Below are 24,669 nucleotides of genomic sequence, written 5' to 3'. Positions count from 1 at the left end.
GTTTAATTAGATAGGTATCCATTGAGGTCACTGAGAAGATAATCAGTAACTGTGAAGTAGAGATGACAGTAGCAGGAAGAGAAAAAAGTATTCATCTTCTGTGGGAAAGGGAGGCAGAAAGGTCATTTGAGGAGGGGAAAATGCAGTTATTTCACTTTACATGAGTAATTGTACATGGAACTTAGTTTCCCTTTAAAAAAAGCAAAGGAAAACTGAAGATGGTGCACTAATTAACCTCAGTTTATACCCACTAAAGATGTGCGGTGCTGTTGTGGATGGGCTAGTCTGTAACCCATCTCTGTTTTTGTCCTTTTAAATCCCAGAGTTGATGCTGTGTTTTCACCTAGCAAAAGCAATAAGATTTCATGAGCCATTTAGGAGCAAATTTGATTTGTTTCCACTCCTGTTCCTGATCATGGCTGCTTGATTTGAAAAGCATTCAGTGAAGAAACTCAATCCCTGCAGCTTGTGGAGAGAGTAGCTCATATTTCCATTTCCACTCTCCAGGGCACAGGCACCAGGTGTGCCCTGGTGAGGTCTCCCTCTCTGTGCGCTCATCCTTTTCAGTGCATGTCTGTTCCTGCGTATGTCACGTGCCTTCTGCATCCTGTGCTCGTGGCTGCGGAGCATAGGAGCGAGTGTGTTCAACCCGTCAGTCAGAAATGGGAAGTGTATCGGAAATAAGAAACTAAACATCAGCCATATGTGAGTAATGGATTGTTCTAATACTGCAGGGGGTAAGGATACATGTTCTGATACTTTTTCATCACAGTGTAGCCATGACACTTTTTTGATATATATTTTGTAATTAATGTAATAGAAACTGTTCATCATGTCCTCTCTCTGTGATCCTAAATTCAGTCCTGAGGTGTTGAGGCACCCATAGAAAAACCCAGCCAGGAAAAAAGTAAAAGATGGAAATGGTTCTTGTTTCACCCAGACCAGTTTGAACAAAATATTTTGGCTTTTGGCAAGAAATCGATTAGGAGTGTATTTATGAGGCTTAGAATAGAAAGGTGCTTGTCTGGGGTCTTCTGTGGTAGTTTCCTGCCCAAGACCAATGTTTAGGCTGTACTGTTTACTACTGTGTTTTGGACTCAAATATTTGTGCAAACGTAATACATTGTAGCTACTTTTTGTTTTGTCTGGAGCTCTTGACTGTAACTGAGTGTATATGTAATGCAATGAACATTTTCAGTTGTTTACAAATGCTAACATGCGTGCTCCCCCCCAGCCCCTTGCCATGTATGCAGATGTGTTCTCCTAGCAGAGTGCTGCAGAGCGTGTGATAAATTCTGGAGTGGGATGTCACGCAGACGGTTGCTAACTAATCCCATGCTGTCAGTAATGGGGTCCATAGAAATTCTGAGACTGATAGACAAGACTTAAGTGTTTCACCTGCCTGTTGATCAATTCTTAGGGTTTTTTTTTTTTTTATTACTTCCGTATCTTTGAGCGCTCCCTTTGCAACGATGTAGGGGAAAATATCCCTTTCTTGGGAGGAGTTACCTGCCTCCCTATTTCCCCCAGTTATACTGCTGAAACTGCCCACTTGCAGCAGTCTTAACTCAGTCCTGCACCAAAGAAGGCTTTTTAAGGTGAAAACGTATCATTTTTCTATTTGAGTTCTGTGGTTCTGCAGGGATTCACTGGCATGTGAATCAAAGGAATTTGGCATGAACGTGCAGCCGTAGTATGTGCCACTTTCATGTCTAGAGAAACTGTTTAATATGACGCTATTTCAGCATCTTCTGGATTCTTAACAGCTGGAGTAGCTGTCTTATATTCATCTATCTGTGAATAATTTTTATGCAGTTTTTAATAACTATGTAACATAATTCTCAAATAGTTTTTGGGTAGTGTTTTCAACGCAAACAAAGAATGATGTGAAGTGGCTTAAGTGGAATGACCTGTGCTGTCCACTGACAGCTTCATTATTCACAAAAAAGTCAAGTTTTCAGAAGTATAGTCAATAATATGTTCTAGCATAGTTTATATTTCATAATAGCTGTGTGTAGACAGGTGTTCCCATAAGACATCTAAACTACCTCAGGCTCTCTAGGCTTGTTTTATGCCATCTCTGTTATAGAAAGCCCATGCTACGAACATAACTGGAAGAAAAATATCTTGAAACTCTTTTATATCTCCTCATATATAAACCTAGCTGTGTTGATTATGTAATAGCATGTACATAAACGTTTTCTTGTGTTATATCCCCTAAATAAAAACAGCTATAAATGCTCATTTTATTTCATGTTGCTGATAACAGCCTATATTCTTTGGACTGCGAGAATTGTTAACGATCTTTGGTAAATGTAGGGATGGAATAGCACAACAGCATAATGAAGTGGATGATGGAGAAAAAATAGATTGGGTGATTTCCTACTTGGTACTGGATAGTTATTTTCAGCTTTGTATTTTTATGCCCACTAGGTGGACTATTGCTCATATTGCATGTTGCAGAAAGCAGAATCATGCAGTCCCTTTAATATCTTTTATGAAGTTTTAAAACTTTGAATGACTCACTCTGATTAAATCCTCTAAAGAATAACTCTCCAAGCTATTTCCCAAAGTGTAAAAACTTTGGGCACAGTGCTGTTCTTCTAAGTCTGCATGCTTTTTACTGTATATTCTTACTAAATGTTCTTTTTCCTTCCTTTTTAAAATTATTTGTTTCTCTTGATTTATCAATCTACACTTTCCTATATGACATTTGTGGGGATTAACTTAGAAATTTTTTTGTCAAGGAAAACATATTGTGTGTCTTTCTTTATGTTTGGAATTAGTTTTGTTTTGCAGCCATGGTGCCAGTGAATATGTTAAATTAATCAGTTCTTGTAGTCTCAGATGTCAGTGAAATGGGTTTTTGCTTTAACTGGGAGATGGTGGGTTTTGGGTAAGAGGCATGTAATCTTAAAATTGTTAAGTCCAAACTTGTCTGTTTTTTCTTATTTGGCTGAGGGATTACTTTAGTTTGTTCATTAAAAACAGTTGCATGTTCCTGACCTGCAGATTTTTCTACTTAAACACAGAAATATGAAAGAATACAGGAAGTCCTGCATGACCACCATGAATACCTGTGCTAACTGAGTCACTGCCTGGGTATAGGAAGAACAGCAAGGTAAGCAGTCAGGCCATGCCAGGAGCATTTCATATAATTTGCATGATTGTATTTCAACAAAGCTGTAGTGCTTTCAGATATCAAAGTCATAACAAGGCAGGCAAAGATAAACAGCCTGCAGGTTTGAATGCAATAGATTTGCCTTTAGTTCAAAGCTTTGGCAAGCAAACATTTCTGTTTTGCTTCTTGGGGGAAAAAGTACAAGTTCTGTGTTGTTTTTTAAAAGGCAATATCTCTTATTTCAACAATCGATTCATGACCAAAGCTCAGCTTCCTGGGCTGACTCTAGGGAGGGCTTGGAGGAGGAGTGGAATGCTTCAAAAACTTAGCTGATGAAAAGGCATGCTGTTTTGTGGATGCCTCCCAGAATTGTTTAAGTGTGTGTGTGTGTGTGTGTGTGTGTGTGTTGTGTGTATGTATGAAAAAGAGAGAGAGAGAGAGATCTCCATGACAACTGGCCCAGCCAGTCTGTGTTCTCTGCAATCATTTTGCTGGAATCAGTGCTGCAAAAGGTCATATGAAGGAGTTGTGGGAAGCCCAGCAGGTATTAGACGCTCAACGACTGGTTTTCCGATTGCCTCAGATAATAGGAAGGAATTTTGTCTGGGAAGTACAAATCTGAGAATGGAGTGGAAAGGGAAGTGCTCCAAATTTCAGGTAACAACAATTGCCTCTTTTGTGTTATTTCTTCCCACTCTGAGAAGTTTTTTTCTGTGGTGTTTACTCCCAGCCGAGCGTCTGTGCTAGCTTGGATTCCCTAGCTCTGGGGAATGATGTCATGCGGCAACAGTTGGATTCTATTAGCCAGGGAAAGAAGAAACATCCTGCATTTCTGAAAAAAGATACTTTGGCCCTTTGTTGCAAATCTTGTGCAAAGGTTGCAAAAAGTGCTTAAAAAATTTCTAAGAAATTAATTCCCAGAAAACATCACTGAGACCTTGAAAGCACTAAAATTAAAACAATACAATTACTGCTGTATTCAATAAAATAGTTATGGAAGTGTTATAAGATTCAGTAGGCATTTCTTTCTTTTTGGGTGCTCCTGTATCTATCTTTAATGAGAAAGTTAATTGCCTCTTAATTAAGTAGAGGATTTGGAATCTCCATGCACTTGGAGTCCTTGAGCGGTTGTTTGGAGAATGTGCTGCGAGAGTTTCTTCTGGGGTGGACTCTTGTCTCAGATTGCTGCTTATGAATAGATGACGCTGGCAGCATTGTTCTTAATAAGATTTTCAGTCGTGGACTGTGTTTCTAGTCTTTTTGGGGGGGAGGGGGTACAGAGAGGGAGAAAGTGGAAAACTTTAAATTAATAAATCCAGCAATTGGAAGAGGTGCTTTCCCCCTTTCCTCTGACATGTTTGCTAAATGTTGTAATCCACAGTCAACATTAGGATGGCATGCATAGTACTTTAAGTGAAAAATACCTAATGATTAATATGCAGTTGCCATGTCCTAATGAAAAGACTTAGAAAATTGATACAATTCTCCTTTCTCAGACATCACAAAAATACACTGAACTGATAACCATGATGAGAAGATTAGGTCACCCCTACATTGTTTAAAACTCCCTTCTGTCAGATGCTTGTTGCTACTTTTATGTTGCTTTGCTTCCTTTTGTGCATTTCAGGCATGCTCCAAAGCATGCTGGCGTCCATGGGAGTTTTCCCGTCAACTTCAAAGGGCATCGGATCAGCCTGTGGTTGAGAACTTCTCAGCCTCTGTTTCAGTCTTTTGACTGTAGGACCAGGCCACTGGCTCTTGGTTTTCTTTCCTGAACTTTCCAGACAGAGGGTCTTTTGTATTGCACCAAACAATGACAGACACTGCTGATTGGCCTCAGTGTGCCTGCTAGCACACATCGGAGATAATGATGATGCTTATTTCCACTTTCTGCTGTAATCATTCTAGAGGGGGAGTAGTGCAGGGAATGGAAATCAGGTGCCTTTATCCCATCTCTCCTCCCCACACAATGCCATTATTTGTGTGTGTGTGTGTGTGTGCGTGTGCGCGCGCGCGCACGCGCAAATTATTTCTTCCTTAAAGGACATTATCAACTGTGCTTCAAGGATGAATTCCAGGAAGATTTTAGTCAGAAAATACTGTTATCACTGTGATCTGTCAGTAGAGTACTTCATGAGGGAGAAATAGGCTGTTATGGAGCAGGTAATCTTGCCACAACATATGCACAGAGCTGACAGCTGTCATCTGTGATTTAAGGGCTAATCAGCACAATGTAACATTTTATGTTCTTCTTTCCTACCAGATTTGACCAGCTTGATTTTCTATGAATAAAATACTGCTGCTAGTGATTATCAAATAACAGCCTGATTAAGGAAAATATAATGATTTGACCAACTGTTTGATGGTTAAGAGCAGTTAAGTAGGGAATCCTTATGCCATTCTTGAACAGAAATGAAATATCTGCAGTGCTGATGTCCTAATTTAAACCATCCTCTTCTTAACAAGGAATGCTGTGCTGATTACACAAGTTTAAGGCTCATTTGGGAAAAAACGCTATTAGTCACCCAAATTTCTGAAATGCGAAACGATTACAGTTTTCAAAATTGGAACGTATTAATTTTACTAACTGTCAGTTTGAACCTCCTGAAAGATCTCTGCAAGCTGTTCCAAGTTAGGCATTCCCAAAATGGAGGCATCCCAAAGGCAATAGTTGCTTTTTGGAGCTTATCTGTCCTGTGATGCAATATGGTAGGAAGCCTGATGAGTTCTTTTCTAGAGTTTCTGGCTGAGTGGCATTTCCCATAATGGTCTGTGTTGTAGTATTTACACCTTACTTTGAAAAGTGATGCCAGGCATCACTTCCATAGTCCTGTAATATAATTTCCAGGTGTCCTCTCATTCTGAATTGGCACATTCCAAATGAAGTCTGCGTATGTTATATACTATGTAAACTTTACCAGTAGGAAATAAAGAACATTAATAAATCATAGTATTTTTATAATTACATTCATAACAAAAGGTATCTACTGGCTGAGCTATTACGGCTGGGCGTAAACGAAGCCAGCAGCACATAGACATTGACACACTGTATTTTTTGTTCGTTAAAGCAGTGAGCAGAACTCAAGAAGGCTGCTGTTATACCAGGGAAGCGCATGGAGTTCTTCAAGCAGTCTGTACAGATGTAGTGGCTCTGTGGGCCGTCTACTGTATGGTCCTTAGCCCACCGTTTGCAGCCTGCTGGAATTACCACTTTTCAAGTGTGTTTATTTATCTTGAAGAGAGTTGCATTATGTTGTTATCCTGATGTGAGTCTCCTTGTCGGTCTCATGGAACTACTTCTTTTGTGTCATGGTTGTTTGCCTGCTTTCTGTCTGTGAATAGGCGGTGTCTCTGTTTTCCAGCGGTTACTGTGCTTTTTCTGGTAAGATTAGTTGTGTCCTGTCTCATTGCACTTAGAAGGAAAGTGAATGGACATAGTGGAAATATTTTTTCTCTCTCCTTGACTATCTAATGAGTAATTTACATATATAATACTATAATAAGAGCTATAATGCTTTTAATTGCTTGATTTATCTTGCTTAAGATCATCTTTTGTGTAACTGCTCATCTGTAGACTGAAAATGTACTTTGCCCTGTGGTGTCTTTGTTGCACTGAGTTCCAGGTTAATTGTTATGCTGACACACGTTTGTCTATTAGCTGGAAATACACAGCCTTGTTGATGTATAAGTTGAGGATATCTAGGAGCCCAGGACTGGCTTTCTCCATCTTATTCAGTACTTGTTTCTGCTCTTATTCCCTTCTCTAAATAACTCCAGTCTTTTCAATCTCTCTTCCTAGGGAAAGTCTCTTTAAGACACTAGAAAAATAACTGCAGTTGTTTCAGTTTCTGCTGTTTTCTTTGAAGGTGGGGTGATCTTAGCAGTACCTGCTATTACAGGTATGGGCAGATGCACCATTAAATTCTGAGAATAGTATTCACTACACATAAGTGTGTGCTTACAAAAGGTTGAACTGGTTGATTGAAAACAACAGTGCTGTGTATTTAAAGAGCTGCCCTGAGGATGCTCTAATCTTTCCTTCATTTTGTTTAAGTTGATTTAAATTCCAGCAGTATGAACAACTAGTTCTTGCTATTGTCTCCTCTCAAGTTGTTGTGTGGTCATGGTGACTTTGAGTGACTTTCTAAGGTGCAGAAGTCAGAAGTGCAAAAGGATTTGTTCTGAGTAGCATGCACTGGATACGAATGTGGCTACCTTTAGTTACAACAAGAACCTTGAAATGATTGTACTGTTACTCTGCTCTGCAATGCAAGGTCTCATTAGCACTAATCAGTGATCTCTGTTCTGCCTTTCCATCTTTGACCTGGTTACTTTGCTGAACTTAACACTGTTGCTAGTGTGACACAAAGCAGACTCTTGGCACAGCGCTGATCACAGAGCAGGGAGAGATCTGGCAACTTTCACACAAATCTGTTATAATTAAGGCTTCCGGTCTGGAATTTAAACTTCATCTTGCTGCTTAAAGCCTCAGAGACTTTTTTTATTTTTCAGGCTGCAAGTGAACCTATTGCCAGTGGAGGCCAAGCTCTGTGACAGTACTAGCTGCAGGCAGACCTGGGAGAGGCAGGTGCACTTCTTGTTGCTTCTGCAGGCTTTGCAAATGCACTTCAACTCTGAGCCCTTTTTGAACAGAGCCTCCCAGTTCCTAAGTCTCATGTGACAACAACAAAGTACCCTAAGCGGTTAGAGGAGTGTGGCACAGTTGGCTTTCTTCCAGTGCCAGCTCTTATTCTGGGTTAAGACCTCATGAGGCATTAATCCTCTGAGCCAGCTCTGAGCCAAACTGTTGTATGCATGGGGCTGTTCAAAGGAGTCCCATTAACCCGTCCAGTTAGAGGCACTGTTCCCCCATTGGACCATTTTTTTCCTATTCTGTTGCGGCTTGATGACAAGAAGATGAATTGGAGGCTAAAACTTCTGCCAAAGGCAAGAACACAATTTGGCATCCCTTGTGCAGCTGGCACACAAAGGATACAAGCCATCAAATTATCCTGTGCCCCGGTCCAGCTGAGCCTGTTGGTTTGTGACCAGAACACCCCTCCCCCCCCCTTTCAAACATGCTTAAAAGTTGAAAGGCATCATTGAACGTTTACCGTGTTATGGACATGCTGAGAGCAGTTGGACAATTTTGACGATGCAAGAGCTGCTCCCTGCAATGCTATTTCATGCCCTCTCAGTGGAGAGCAAAAAGCAATTGTAAGCTGCAGCGGTATGGAAACATTTGCAGCTGCGCAATTCACATTCCTGTGTTCGAATCTCACACAGGTCCATGCAGACCTCCTATTATTAGTTTTAACAGGAAAATAACTGACAGCTGATTAATTTGAGCAGAGTATTCCAGAGCGAGCTGTTTTATGACAGAGTTGTCAAGAGTGGCAAGCCAAGAAAATACAAACTAAAGTTATGAAGAACATCTCTGTGATGTAGAGCACAATCCTGTTTTTCCAAAAGATTTGTCCATCCTCCTACCACTCTGTTGCCCACGTATTCAAACCCATGCTCTGCTCAGCCTGTTGCGTTCGTCTCCTAGTATTTCCTGGCAGAGCTCTGCTATGGTTTCCGGGGATGTTGTTGTCCTAGGGGAGGGGCCATATCTCAATTCAGTCTTCAGAAATCTACCTGGTGTTGTTTCTTGGAGAGTAGGCAAATTGGTTTCAGAAAGAAAAGTGACAAAAATATTTTTACACAGTCAGTATGTTTTGTGTGATCAGCTGATGCTATGGATTAGACCTGCTCTGTCACACATCAGAGACTGGGTTTCAGCATTGCGCCGACCCCACTATACTGCTTATGCTCTGGTCTGCAGACTGGCTTTTGGGAACCTGTAAAGACCCAAAGGCAAACTTTATTTTTTCACTGCTCTTTTATTAGCAACAGCAAGTTACAGTAGGTTGCAAATGGGGCAGTAACACCCCCTGGACTTGCACATCCAGCTTCCTGGCCATCCCTTTCACTTCCTGCAGAAAGCATGGCCCTCGAATGCTGCCTGTAAGCAAGGCAGCCTGCTCCCCAGCACTGGCAGCTGAAGCACAGCTCCTGCTAGAGGTGCTCCTTCCCTGATCTGAGGCTTGAGTGGCGAGGGAGAGCTAGTCCTGTCTCAGGATTTGGGTGCACCCAAAACACATGCAGAGATGAGCTCCTTGCAGACCGTGCCTGTCACTGTGCACTGCCTCTGCCTTCTGTCTGAGCACTTTGTCCATTGGGACTATGGAGGCAGGGGAAGGTGTAGCAGTGAGAGTGGGGCTTTTTCCCTTTCTATCAAGCAATTAGGCCTAGTTTCCTTTTCCACTAGAGCTTTCACTGGAAATGATATTTGTTTCTGGGAAAGGCTGAGTACAGACAGAGGTTAAATCATATTACATTTAGAAATGCTCGCTTCCTGTCTGCAAATTTGGAGCGCTGTGTGTGTGTGATGAGAGGACTGTTTTACAAACTGGTTGTACGTAGGACCCCATCAGTAGATTATAATCTCTTCTGTGCTAGACTCAGTGGACAGTATAATACACTTTGACACTTGCATTAAGATCTGCTTTCCTCTGCTACTGAGACATCACCCAGTTTCTCTGTTGAGACACATCAGGAGCTAAGGTCCCTGCTGCTTTTTATTTCCTATTGGCTGACATGGATGGGCAGTAGAAAACAAATGTAGACATGAATCAGTGCTGGGTAGGCAAGAACTACAAAAGCACAGAACATTTCCTGGGGATTTATGACCATCTGGGAAGAATGAACAGTCGAAGGGGCAGCCCAAGGTCGTCAACTCCAGCATGTTGTTGGCGGGCCCCAGCGCAGTTGTACCTGTGCCGCTGATAACATGGGTGCACATACCTATAATGGAAGATGAAGCCAGTGGAGTTATGCTGGAGGCTCCCATAATTTTTTCTGGCAAATCCATGCAGCTTATGTTTGGGATATGGCAGACTGATAGCAAAGTGTCTGTTTTTCAGGAGATTTCCAATGTCAATCAGTGGCTGCACTGGCCAGGCTGCCTAATGTTCAGAAATCCTGAACAAATGGCCAGATTCCTCTTTATCCATCTGAATAAAATTTCCATGTGGAAATTCCATGGGCAATGTGCCCTACGGTGACCTTGCTTGAGCAGGGGGTTGGACTAGATGATCTCCAGAGGTCCCTTCCAACCTCAACCATTCTGTGTGAAAAGAGGCTGCATTAGATGAAGCTGTCTTGTGTGTCAACCCTTGCTGATTTGTATCAGCTGAGGATCCAGCCCAGAGTTTTGTTCCCCCTTTCCTCACAGCACAATGCCAGTGCGCTGAAAGGGGAGGTGCCATGCCTTTCTCCCATTTGTCACTTTACTGGCAGCACCAGAGCTCTTGGCACTGATGTCTGCTGGATGCAGGTGACGTCAATAGCGATTACAGATACAGCTCTCTTGTACTTGCTTTGTCTTTGCCCATGTGAAATCAAAGATCCCATAATGCTCATGTAGGTAAGATCTGTAGTGCCATTTTGGCAGTTGCTCTGCTGGTGAGGTGTATGTCCTTGCATACAGAAGCAGTGCACACATGGACTTACTAATATGTGAGACTGGGTATCTCCTGCGCCCCTCAGGGACACAGTGGCAGGATAGACTCACATATGAACCACCACTGGTTCTGAGAAAGACAAGTTCTTGCTGCCTGTATTGGTGCCAAATGATAAGCTGGCTAGTGGAAGTATTAAGGTGTTTACTGTCAGAAAAGATTTGTCATGAGAAAAGGAGAAGTATGTTGCTAGCAGTGGGGGAACACTCAACTACTTCTGAGTCTGAGTAAAAAAGGGAGATGCTAGGAATAGATGGGAGAAAGAGTGAGGAAAGAAGCCGGCTGCTTATTCTGTGAAAGAGGAAAGAGAACCTTGTTAGAAGGGAATTAATCTTCTGGACAAATGGTTGGCTTCTTGCGCAGTGGGCAGAAGAAGAGTGAAGTCAAAACCCAAACTTCTGTCCCAGCATAACACTTACCATTTCAACATTTGCTTTCAATTTGATCTAAAAGCAAACAAACAAAGCATCATGGTAGATGGGGAATTCTGTAACATATTTTTTTCAAAGACATGGACACTGGTGTTTCCAAAATAAAATGTTCTGACACCCTGGCTGGTGAAATTGAGAGCTGACTAGGCCATTGCACTGCTGCCCACTATTGAACAGGAGCAGCAAATCTGTCAGCTTGGGCAGATTGCCCTTGTGACAGTGGCTCATTAGCAGTTGTCAGATCACTTATGTTTCCATGATAGCCTCAGGTCTGACAAATGTGACAAAGCTGCGTTTTATCAGCAAATCCCCTAGCAAATCCCCTACTGGCCCTCGTCTGGAAAGCATATGGATAAGAAGAGAAAATGATTCTTCCTGCTCTTTGTTACTGACTGATTCTGTTCTTTGTATGTGAACCAGCCAGCTAGGACTAGTTGCATTCCTCTGTAATTTGCAGCAACTCCTGTATGTGGCTGAACCAGGTTAACTGTTAGACTGATGAGTTAATGCTTTTTGGTTTTTTTTTTTTCATTTTTTAAGAAGTTTTTGTCATTTTTTTCAGCAACCAAGACAATTCCAAATGTCAGATTGAACTTTTGGGGAAATTGAGAGGAAGCTCTGGTGGTCTGACACTTATTTAATTTCAGCACAGGCTTAGGTACCTTTGGATCAATTTGACTTTTCTGTGGAGGGGATATAGAGATTCAAATAGGTATGTAGGCTTCTCCAGGAGGAAGACTAGCCAGGGTTGAACCTGTGGGGTACACAGTTCAACATATTTTGTTGTAGTTATAAAAAGGAGAGGAACATTTTGTTCAGACTTTCTAAACGTTTTTGAAGGCTGGTGACCCTTGAAATTCCTTGTTAAACACTAGAAGATGAAAAAATCTGCAACTTGTTGTTATTTGTAGGTCATCTATTAATCTGTTGTATGCCAAATCACACAGATAAGTAAAATGAGGGGAAAAAAATCATAGGCATTCAAAAATCTCTTTTCATCACCAATGTTTAAGTCTTGAAATCTAGCAGCATCTGTAATATCCTAATCTGCCTCTCTTATGCAGGGAAGGTAAAGAAGTGAGATATTATACTGATAAAATACTTAATATGACCTAAAAGAAGTAAATGAGGTGGGCTTCAGAGGTCTGTAAAGTATGATATAATTACCTTTTCCTGAAAAGAGTCAGATCTGCTTACAAGCTTTCAGTCTATCTGTACAGGAAATCACAAACAGGATGCAGCCTTGCTAATACTGGTAGGTAATGGATTTTTTTTACCTCAAGTGATAGACCCCTTAGGCTTTGTATCAGAAGATATGAGGTTGGTTGAATCCTGGTTCTACACACTGATGTTGTGTAGTTTAGCTGATAGCTCTGTGTGTGTGCATGTATGTATGTATATATCAATTACCGTACTCTGCCCACCTCTGCTGTCTGTATTAACAGACTCCAAGTAGTGAAAGTGTCAGCAGGAGCATTTTATCTCCAAACCAGGCTGAAGATCCTAATTTTATCCAAGAAGGGTTTCCAAGAGAGTAAAGGCAAGTCTGTTTCGATCAAGACTATGTTCTGGGACTGACCATCTCCTCTGACTGCGTGAACAGACTCCACACAGACAGTACTGAGTAACTCTGTAGCTTGAGATGACCAGTATTACCTCTGAAACAGGAAATGATGATGCTTCAGCTGCTCACTAGTACACTGCTATTTATAGTGCCACAGTTGTGTAGTTCCAAACCTGAAGGTGATGACTTTGATTGAATTGCACATGGATGAATATACATATATATAAAAACAATGATTAATAAATCTATTTATTGTTAATGCAGTTACTGCTATAAATTAAATTGGTGCTTTTTCAAGTATTGTTGGCAGTTCTGGACAAAGCTGCCAGGTGAGACATGTAAATCCCATTTTTACAGCCCATGTCTGCTGGGTGCAGAAGCAGAGGGGGACTCTGAATAAGAAGAAATCAGAATATACATCAGGAAGATGGAATTTGCTGTGTGCTAATGGCAAATGATTACTCTCCCAATCTCCATGTGAGCAATTGGACTTGCGCTGAGGGAGAGAAGAGATATCTTCATGACTGGTCAGGCTTAGTCAGCAGAAGAAGACTGAATGGGAGACCAGGGATGGAAATGTGCTTGTTCTCAAAGAGGCTGTGCTGTCTCAATGGTGGACTTCTTTGGTGCGTTATGAGAGTTATGGAGTTCAATATATTCATCAATGACCTGGAGGAAGGGACAGAGTGCACCCTCAGCAAGTTTGCTGATGATACTAAACTGGGAGGAGAGGCTAACACACCAGAAGACTGTGCTGCCATTCAGAGGGACCTGGACAGGCTGGAGAGATGGGCGGAGAGGAACCTCATGAAGTTCCACAAAGGCAAGTGCAAGGTCCTGCACCTAGGGAGGAATAATCCCATGCACCAGGACAGGTTGGGGGTTGACCTGCTGGAAAGTAGCTCTGCCGAGAAGGACCTGGGAGTGCTGGTGGACAACAAGTTAAACATGAGCCAGCAGTGTGCCCTTGGGGCCAAGAAGGCCAATGGTCTCCTGAGGTGCATGAGGCAGAGTGTTGCCAGCAGGTCGAGGGAGGTGATCCTGCCCCTCTCCTCAGCCCTGGTGAGGCCTCCCCTGGAGTACTGTGTCCAGTTCTGGGCTCCCCAGTCCAAGAGAGACATGGCACTCCTGGAGAGAGTCCAGCGGAGGGCTCCTAAGGTGATTAGAGGGCTGGAGCATCTCTCCTATGAACAAAGACTGCAAGAGCTGGGCCTGTTCAGCCTGGAGAAGAGAAGATTGAGAGGGGATCTCATCAACGTGTACAAGTATCTGAAGGGGGAGTGTCAAGAGGATGAGGCCAGCCTCTTCTCCGTGGTGCCCAGCAACAGGACAAGAGGCAACGGGCACAAACTGAACCACAGGAAGTTCCATCTGAACCTGAGAAAAAACTTCTTCACTGTGAGGGTGACAGAGCACTGGCACAGGTTGCCCAGAGAGGTGGTGGAGTCTCCTTCGCTGGAGATATTCAAAACCCGTCTGGATGTGATCCTGGGCAATATGCTCTAGGTGACCCTGCTTGAGCAGGGAGGTTGGACTAGATGATCTCCAGAGGTCCCTTCCAACCTAAACGATTCTGTGATTCTGTGACAGGAGAGGTGCTCGTTGTACAGAAGATGTTGAACCTCAGCGTAGCTGGGTCTTTTGCGAGGGAACACCTTCTGCTTTGCTTTCTTCAGCAGAAATGAATCGGAATCTGTATTTTGAGAAAGAATTAGAAGACCTAGTAAGAAATGGAAGGTGATGCCTAACTAATGAAGTATTTTTCTGCAAGATTAGAAGTTCTTCTGCGTCTCTGACACTGAAACTAGGAGGGGCATCACTAGGAGGACAGTTGATCAAAAGATGACAAAAAAGTATGATCTAGGAAGACAATATCCCTAGTGATGGGCTATATTTTGTGTACTTTGTGAGTAGTCTGACTGGCTTCAGCTTGACTGTCCAGAACTTCATTCAGACTTCAGTGGGGAATCTGCGTACGGACCGACCCAACCGTAGTGAGTTGGTCTGACAGTATCTTTACCTTTTAACTGTGCAGGGCAATGCGGAATTGAAGTGAAGCAAGGCTTGCAATGGGAACCTTTGCTGTGAGCTCAAGGATAGCTGGTGGCAGCAATATGTAGCATTACCAGTTCTATTGTATATCCTTTTTAAAAACTGCAGCAAAACAAAATGACTCATGAAGCTTGCTGTAAAATTTCTTCCTCTCCTAGCAGTAATCAATCACAGCAAGTTACCTCTTCAATTATGCCTTTTTGAAATGCAGTGGTCATATGAAAAACTGTTTGGGTTAAAAACATCCTTGTAAACTCAGGTTGTTAACAGTGTTTGAAGGGAAACTAATTAGGCTAATTTTTTGTCCTTGGTTTGTACAGCATTCGGTACAGTAAGTCCTAGTGTCCGGCTAAGTTTCCTGGGCAGTGAGTGTAATAGTAATTGTATTAATAAAAATCAGGCCTGATAGCATCACTGTTGAACTGGATAGAGTACTGCCTTATTATAGGTATAGCTCTCTAAAGGACACACACATTTTGATTTTGAGATCTAAGAGCCATTAAATATCTTTGGTTAAAGGGTAGGAAGAATGAGTCAGTGGATATCCTTTGCTCATTACTTTCAGTTGTATCACAAATCTGCAGCTAAAAGATGCCATACTGACAAAATCTCTCCATCCTATATCTCACAAGATCTTCCCATTGTGTATCTCAACAGGAAGTTTGCGTTTCTGATCTGTTTCCATACCCAGCACGTTTCTGCAGGCAGGGCTGGAGAGGGACTGGAAAACTGACAACTTAGAATTGTGAAGAAGTGCTTCCTCTCTCTTATCTATTTGCATCTTAGTTTGGAATTTTTATTCAGATATTAAAATCATTTCCCAGAAAAATGAGTTTGAAGTCCTGACAAGTATTCCCAGTGATATCAATCAATGATATCAATGAAATATCAATGATTGAGCCATCTTCCTTGGGAATTGAGGGGTTGCTGTCTCCTGGAGTAATGGCCTTAATAAGTAAGATAACCAGATAGTTAAGAATTTGTCCTAAATCTATATTATGCCATTAATTATTGTTTCTCTTAAGCATAGTCATACAGGGAGAAAAATGATGTCATTATTTTGAGAGAGGTTTTCTTTTGGTTGATATAGTAGCAGCCAAAACAAAAAATGGTAGGCTTCATAATGAATAAGATGGTTAATTAATATTCAGGCTGTTGTAATGCTAGTTCTGTTAGTCCCTGTTGTAACTAATCCTGTTGATGTCCCAGTTTGGAGGCAAAATCATTCCTGAGATTCAGAAGTGCCCTCTAAAGCCACACAGGATCAGTTTTGATGTATTTAAGCACTTAATTGTACAAAGAAATTAACAAATTTTAAGGAACAGTTTCAACTTCCATTGAAATAAAATGAATTTTACTTGCTAGATGAATGTGGAAATGCCACTAAACACTTAGATGCCTGGAAATCTCCTCTAACGGTGTGCTATCGGGGCTCTGAGGCCAATGTTCACAAAAGCCCAAAGGTCCCGTTGACTTCCAGTAACTTTAAAGTCCTGAGTGCTCTGAAAGCAGAGCTCAAATTCTTTAAGCACCTGCACAAGTTGTTACTACATGTATACTCTGTGTTTTTATGCGTGCTAAAATACCGTATCCTTAAACTGTTTTTAAAGTCATGTGGGTCAAAAGAAATTGTGTTTAATTTTTTTCAGATCAGAAAAGTGTCCCCCCCTCCCCCGCCCCTGACAGAGCTGCATAACTATTTCACTGCAGTTAGAAATGTAAAGTTTGCATTTTAGATGGAAATGAAAATTGAAACAAAGACGTCCTGCTGATCTGTGGGGAAGTTGGCTTAGCAAGGGCAAAGTGAATAGATTTGGGAGTCTGGAGGCTTTGAGTGGCGTTTCTTTAGCAATAGTGTACTGAAGAGCTGTGAAAAGCAAAGAATAAGAGACAAAAAACGTGAAGAAAGCAAAAGGATGAGGGGAGAATGTCAGCACTAAATGGATTAAGAGACACTTTCAGTAGAACAACAGTTGAGAGGGACTTTCTCTTCCCCCACCATGATACTTTTCCAACTAACCCACTTTTTGAAGCAGTTCGTATCTTGCAGTTAAACTTTGTTTCCCCTACTTAAACATAGTTAGATCGTGTATTTGCAGTTTCATGTTAGAAATAACATGTATTAATAATCCTAGATGCTCAGGTGAATGTAAATGTGACAAATACCTTTGTGACAGTTAATTTGCCCTTGCAACTTTATAGAAAGCTTTCTAGCTTTCTTTTTCTAGCAGAAACAAAAGTCTCTGTTTATAAAGAGTACATGCACACATAGCTACAGACAGGGTTTTAGACCGTCAGTGTTAGAGCTGTGGTGTACGCACAGCAGCTGATCAGGTCTTAGAAAAGTGAGTCTCTGAGTAGGCGACTATACAGATTTCTTTCTTCCTCCCTCACTGATTAAAAAGTGCATATCCAAGGGCTGTACAGTGCATTCTCTTTAGCTCTCTTCTCAATCCAAGAAGCTGTTAGTGGGTGTGAAAGAAATTGCCTGCACTTCAAATTGTAGGAAAGATGTGACGGCAAATGACCTGAGGGGAAAGAGGTGTGTAAGGCTGTGAAGAAATGAGGAAGAGTAATAGAAGCCAGGAAATAAAGAAAAGGAAAGGGAAAAAGGAAAATGCTTTAAAAATAATTCAATAATTAGACCTCATTCAAAGGATGATTCGTAGAACTTGGTCTTGGCTGGCTTCTGAAAGAAGCTTTGGAAGCAGTAGTAGCCAAGAGAGGTATTCAGCAAGGTAAGGTGCAAATGCACCAAAGGTCTTTTGGCATATCGCCTTTTGGAAATACAAGGTGAAACTCCTCCTGGTGCAGTTATAGCTGCCATGCTCTCTAGTTCACATAAAAGCATAAAAAAAAATTCTTATTTTAGTCACAAATAGAACTACTCCAAGAGCTGAATTTAAAAAAAGATATTCTGAGGCAATTGTGGTCATAACAGGATTAATTTTAAAATTCTATCATCTAACCTGTAAAACAGTGCACAGTGTCATCCAAATACTATGTGGAGACTTGATGGAATCTAGACCAATTCACTGTAAATATTCTTTAGGGACCAAGTAGATGAAATGTAAGACCATTAAGCAAAGGAGACGTGATGGTTTTACACTGAGCAAAATATATACTTTTAACTTATCAAATGGAAAGCTTTTACTGGCGTGTGAGAGTAGTTAACATTAATTACTTTAACTGTAGAAGAATACCACAGCTGATGGCAATCATCATTTCCTGTGACTTCATTTAATAGCTTATGTCAATTGAAGTCCTGTCTCTACTTCTCCAATTACTGTGGAAATCCCATTTTGGTCGCATGTTATGAGTATATTCTGATTGAACTAGAGAGTTCTAATGCAATAAATCATTTTTCAAGCTAGTCAGGTAAAATGAATGTTCAAAAATGGCATATCAAGTCACAGGTTAGACGTCTGGATTTCATGCTTTAGCTGAAGCACCGTGTTAGGAAATTAGTTGATTTTACAGGATTTGTGCTTTTTTTTTTCTTCCTCCTATAGGTGGAAATTGTGCCCATCCAACAGCTGATGGGAGTGTTGCTGTTGTTATTTAAATTGTTGCTTTTAGTTTATGGTATCGTGGCACCATATGTTTCTTTCACCTTGCTACGTGCAAAGAACTGTTGGTGAATATTTTGCAAGCTCTGTTGCAATAGCATTTTTGATGTGGTCTTGACATTGTTAACAAATAAGACACTAAAAAGAAAAATGGAGACAATGAAAAATACTGCAAAAGCAGAATTAATAGTGAGCCTTTAGGTTGAAATAGTCATAATGACCAAGGTCCTTGGATCACCATTTCTGCTTAATTCAAACAAGGGTAATGAGGGTCCAGGGAGGGTCCCTAGACAACTCTGAAAATTTTACTTGTAATGTTTAAATAATGCTGCACCTTTGTGGCAGATCTCAGCTGTTGAATATATAATGAACAGAAAGCACTGGTTATGTATTTCTTGGTTTGAAGTTGTCAGGGAGCATTACGCTGATACCGTACAGGAATAACAGAGCTAGTGTGCCGTAGAGCTAGTCTAGTGGAGAGGTAAAAGCAGAGCCACAGTATGGTTGAGATATGACTCCCACTTACATTGCAACTAACCAAAGGACCTTTCCGATTTCTTTCTTAGCTTAAATCAGAGTTGATTGGAGCTGTGTGTACAGTAGATTTCCTTTTATTTTAGTCATGGGACGCATAACTGGATTTGTTTCTTTTGTGTCTCCAGGCAGTTGCAGTTGAATTCTGTTGCATTTTCTCCTTGTGGATGATCCTGGTTGAGAAGTCTGCTAATCTCCATTGGACTCGACAGGGAAAATATTAGGGATATGGTTTTGAAACTGAGAAAAGTACAGCTCTTTAATACACAGTGGTTGGCCAATTGAACACAAGGATAAAATTCATTCCAGACTCTGTATTTGAATGGAATGGTTTATGAATGGAAGCGCAATGCCTAGATTGTATTTCAGCAATAGTTTTGAATTGTGCTATTTCCGATATATAGAAGGATATATATTTTATAAGCTTTTCTTCCACTGTTCAGAGTGTTCAGATATCAAATCTGTTGTGCTGCAGATGACTATGGAGTATTTGCCATAGAAATAACCTTCTATTTGGGGGGAAAAAAAGGTTAGTAACTGTTGTGTGCAATTTACATATGGAAAATCTCTATATTTAGCTGAAGGAGAATTGTCTAATGCCCAGAGCAGAGAGGTATTGCAGTTGTATTTCCACTTTGCTTCCATTTCTCACAGTCCATGTCTTGTTTTATAGCATTCAGCTGTACCTCAACTCTGTCAACTGTCAAATGGGGATAATTCTGCTAGACGACCTCACAGCCATGGACATTGCTTATTACTGTCTCATGCAGTCAGATGTTTAGATGAAAGCTACCATCTGCAGTAAAGGTAAATTAGCATCAGCTATATTCAGATGGATAAGCTGCAAGACAACAGTGTCATAGTTATCAAAGAAACAAACAACTGAAAAGAAAATCTGCTTAAGCAGCATGCATTAGGAAGTTGGAGTCTTCCACTGAAGTCTACAAACTTTCTAGCTGTTGCTGCAGAGAAACAACAGCTGACAGATAGATGCTTAAAAATGAATAAGGAGCCAAAACCTCCTGTCAGTTAACTGACTGTGGTTTCACTCACTGCTTAAAACCGTTTACTTTTAAACCTCTCAGATGGATTATGTTATAATGTTGACAGAAACAAAAATGAAATGCAAAACTCCAAACACAAAAGAAAAGCTTAGGCACAAAGTTTGAGATGTTCTTTTACAGTTGTTAACTGGAAACTTTGCACTTTTTATTTTTGCTTTCTTGCTGCCTTACTTGTTGAACTCCTGTAATTTTGGCCTGGCAAAGGTAAATTGAATTTTAAGGCTATATTTATCTTTTAATTCTTGCTATTTTTGTAGTAGGTCACAGTTTTAAAACAGAAATGTCAGATTTCTTTCTTTAAGCTAATGAAATTATTTTCTAAAGAACAGTGTATGGAGTTTAGAATAAAAACTGAAACATGGGCTAGATTTTCAAAAAGCGGCTATCTGAGTTGTACTTGAGACCAGTGGGATGATAGGTGCGATATAAGCCACTTGTTTTGACCAGTTTGCTAGCAGTGTGTTTGTGCATATTGGGCCCCTGGAGGTAAATGACAGGTTGTAAACTGAACTCTGCAGAAGTATGCTGGCCTACTTTTGGAGAGATTTTCTTGTCTCCCTGTTGTTATGAAAATGCTTTTGTTGCCCATCTGCAGCAAAAATCTAGGAGTGAATTATTTTGTCCTGTCTCACTCACTGAGTTCAAACTACCTATCCTGAAATCAGCTGAGTTAGTCTGCGTTTAGTCCAGATAGGTGAAAACAGAAGTTGCCTTTCTGTGTTTCAATTTATGCTAATATTATTAACATGGATTGTTATGTTGTTCAGAATAATACTTCAGAAAATGCTAGTTTATTGTTGCCTGTGCATCATCTTTGCTGCAAAATAAGAGAAAAATACAGCTAATAATACAGGGCCCACATATTTATTCATGTCTGAGAATTTCTTCATCACTGGACTAAGAAGAAATAGTTTTGGTTTTGCTTTAATTTTAGTAATTAATAAGGAGATGTAGAAACTTTAGTCAAATAGAATACCCAAGTAATCTTTTAAGATATCAATTAATATATATTTTTTTGAGTAGGTAGAAAGACTAAATAAAAAAGAAAAGTTAACAAAGATCAAATTTTGATAGACCTATGGCAACTAGTTAGCAGCATGAGCTGCAAGGAGACAGAAAGATACCTAAATATGAAGTAGAAATTTCTTGCTCTGCAACCATGAGGAATTTCTATCTCAAGAAGGGACTCCTAGTGAATGACCACGAAGAAGAAAAAGGAAGAAGCTATGGTGAAATGAGAGGAAAAACTCATTGGGAAATAGAGATGCATCTTTAAGGTCAAGAAGCATAAATATAAAGTGAGGATTGTGAGAGGTTAAGTTGAATTAGACACTGCTAAGGATACTAAAATAAAACAGAGCAGGTTCTTTCCCAAATATTAAAAAATATAAATAGGAAAGAGGTGGGAGATGATTATGTGAGGAGAATGGGATAGTTACTAGTGACTGTACAGATTAGGCAGAAACAAAATTATGCTCGGCCTCCGTTTCCAGTAAAGAGGTTAATATGAAAATATTGACCGTGGAGGCAAAAGAAATATAATACTGGCACATAAACTATAGCTTTTGACTTGGACATTTTATTTTTTGAACAAAACGTTAATCATAGAGCAGCTTCTTCTGAAACTAATATTTGAGGGCCTGTTCACTTTCTGAGAGATGAGCTGTGGGATTTTCTTTGCTTATATTGCCGAAAGAGAACTTAAATAATAAAAACAATCACAAAAACAAACAAAAAACCGACCAAAACCCCAGCAAACCAAACCCCCAAGTTTTGCCCACATTCTACCAGATTACTGAGGACTTTGATGACAAGAACGATGTAAAGCAGTTGAGGCTAAAAGTGCTGATGAACCTTCAAAGAGATGCTGTAGAGAAAGCAGAAGCTTATTTTAGATTCAGTCTGTGGAAAATTGTCTCTGACACATGCTTTGGAGTATAATCCTGATAAACTGCCTGCCTGTCTGTCTGTCTGCTGTGCCCATAGGAAGCAGATGAGCTGGTGTTCTGTGCCCATCCATATAATTCATCCCTAAGGTATCCTCAGGAAGACCCTTCCTCACTTCCCCTGCCCACCCCACGTTTATGTGGAACCTTTCATCTCCACACAGCTCTGAGTGACGGCATATATTAAAATACTTCATGGAGGGTAAGAGAAAGACTCGAGTTACTTGGCCAGCCTGAGCAGGGCCTTTGGATTCTTTCCTTGAAAGTCAACATTTCTTCCAGTTCTTTTTCCTTTCCCCACTTCCTGCCTTTTTTTTTCTTTTTTGAGCTTGTAGACAGACAGAGCACCACATCTTCCTTGTCTGAGCAGACTGAACTATACAGTGCTTACGTTCTTTGTGTTAGTTTGTGTCATGTATTATGTTTAAAATGTGATAATCCCCTATCCACAAACCTTTACTGTATTTCTGCCCAGAGGAGCATCTGAGGGGTGAGGGCAGGGTTAGGATGTTGTATTTTCAGACTGAAAGAGGAAAGACAAAGGCCAAGATGAATAGTGGCTGATGTTTACCGAGTATTTTTCAGTAGGAAATATGTGCAGTGTTGTTTATAGAAAGGTTTTATCTACAATGAAGAATGTTTTATTAGCCTTAACAAAAATAAGACTTGAATAATTTTAAGCCTATTAAATGAGCAATTCACAGGAATATTAGATATATAAATACCACATATAGTAGATCATGTCTTGCATGCATAGATGAAAATTCTAAAGCACCACAGATTCACAGCACCTGAAAGGTTGCCTGTAAGGCTGCCTGCTATTTCTTTTTACTAAAAATAAGGTTCAAACTAAAATAGAGTGGCCCTTGGCCTTAAGTCCAGATGACTGAACTTTCTTTGACATCTAGTGGCAGCTATATGGGGCCCTTAACTATTCATGCAAAACTCCTGAATTCAGCAAGGAAAGTACTGCAGGATTCAACCTGTTCAACCTCCACAAAGAGAATATTCTATTATAAAAGTTACTGTCAAATAGAGAGGTATAAGACTACCTCTAGGAATTTCCTAGGAAACCTAACACAATTTCAACTTCCAACTTTGCCAGTACTGAGCAAGCAGACTAGAACGCTTGCTTTCTTGGCAAACTGATTTCATGGAGCTTTTGGGCTGACGGTTTTGTATATAGGGACAATTTTGGAAATGAAAAAGCAAGTAGTTCTCAACTCTCTGAGCACAGTGTTTCTCTGTCATCCTGGCCATGTCCTTTTCTCATCTTCCTATCTCTGTAATGATCAATTTCTGAAATATGAACCTGTAATCCTAAATTCAATAACTGATTTAAAAGGAAGGTGCCTGCTATATAGTCTGTTTATAGACAAGAATATTTCTAATTTGTCCTTTGTTTCTTCTTAGATGGTTGAGTTTCCAGGTGGCTGGGCAATTCAGCCTGTAGTAATAACAGAAGATGAAGCTTTTGCAGTGTGTAGTGTTAAATAAAATACCACACAAAACTGATAAACTTCTTGGCTTTATTTGAAGCAAGTAAAGCTCTTGCCCAGATTAGACCTGGAGTAAACACTCTTTAGCTTGGTTTACCCTTGACCTTACCACGGAATTTTTCAGATAGATTACTGTATTCTGTATGATCCATTGGCATCAAAGAGATCTTGGTGTCTAATAGCATGCTGAGTAATGGGGCTTGGCTGAAGCAGGGTAGCTTTGAAGGAGAAGATTTGGCTGGCAAATTGCTTTTATTTCTTCCAAAAATCTTCATATTGAAATAAAAGTGCTGCCCTTAGCATGGGTAAAGTACCTTGTTGATAATGTTTTGAAAGATATTTGTAATGCATTTAAAGAGGTCACTAAGGTAGTTTCCTCATGTGGAATTTTGGCTCAGTGTATTCTGTCTGTTTTCAATGGACATTCACTTGTGTAGTTATTCTGAAAAGATGCTGTATTGAATGACACACATTAAGAGGCTCCCTCTTGTTTCTCGTAAGAACTAAAATTCCTTCTTGATGCCGGAAAGCCTCATCCTGTGAGGCAGCGGTGAAAAATGTCTTGTGAGAAATATGAAGCTCGGTATATTCTCCGTAGAAGCTGCCTGTGTGTGTACGCTCCAGGCTGACTGCTTAGCTTAATGCTCTTACACTGAATGAATGGCTGGCTTAAAGCAGATGACGTTTGTTCTGTATCAGCTGTGTTGAAGGTGATTCATCTTTTCGAAGGCATCTAGATGACTCATGCAGTTGTAGACTATTGACTTTCAGTGACACTTAGGCGCTTAATTACCTGAACCATTGTTGGGTGTTGGAATAAGACTTCTGTTAAGTGTTTCTGAGAATTTGTGGAGATAGCATTTAGCTGCTGAAGGTTAGTGTTAGGTGCTCGGAGCAGAGCACCTGCTGGAAGTCTGGTGGAAGTCTGCTTTGCTTTGTTTTAGCAGGAGAAGAACAGATGCTATGCACCAAATCAAGTGAGTGAGGAGATGAAAACAAGAGCAATGAGAAGCTGGAACAAGTAGGAGCATGGCTCTACTTCATCTGTGAGCAGATACATGCTCTTATGCATTCCCCTGATGTAGAGCTGCTGTACTTACCTCTAGATGCTCCAGCTACCCATACAGTAGTTCGTGCACAGAAGGTCCATGCAAAGTTTTGAAAACTGCTCTCTGAACAGTCCTCTGTGCTCTGCACATAGATTATACTGTATATGTCAGCACGTCAAAGACTCTGGGAGCATCTTTAGGTTGGCACAGGTATACTCTACCTCTTGCATAGCACTGAAGGTGACGGCTCAACTCTAGCTCTTGTGTAGCACTCT

The 24,669-nt window shown here is 40.6% G+C and overlaps 1 protein-coding gene across 7 annotated transcripts in view; it reads left to right on the top strand.

Annotated features, from left to right (window-relative positions):
* Positions 1-24,669, top strand: part of DENND2B (DENN domain containing 2B) — a 197,401-nt gene that overhangs the window by 42,430 nt on the left and 130,302 nt on the right. For 3 of the 7 annotated variants that reach the window (XM_068945009.1, XM_068945008.1, XM_068945010.1), the window contains one exon: positions 3,033-3,121. The exons of 2 other annotated variants lie outside the window; for them this stretch is intronic. The gene's annotated coding sequence lies outside the window, so the exon portion shown is untranslated. Of the gene's footprint in view, positions 1-3,032; positions 3,122-3,546; positions 3,779-24,669 lie in introns of those variants that run through there. 2 more of the 7 variants (XM_068945011.1, XR_011141364.1) reach the window with 2 other exon arrangements.

Source organism: Struthio camelus, chromosome 5, assembly GCF_040807025.1.
Source record: "Struthio camelus isolate bStrCam1 chromosome 5, bStrCam1.hap1, whole genome shotgun sequence".
In the NCBI taxonomy this organism is placed as follows: domain Eukaryota; kingdom Metazoa; phylum Chordata; class Aves; order Struthioniformes; family Struthionidae; genus Struthio; species Struthio camelus.
Note: the sequence above shows the minus strand (reverse complement) of the source record. Positions and strands in the feature narration are given on the sequence as shown.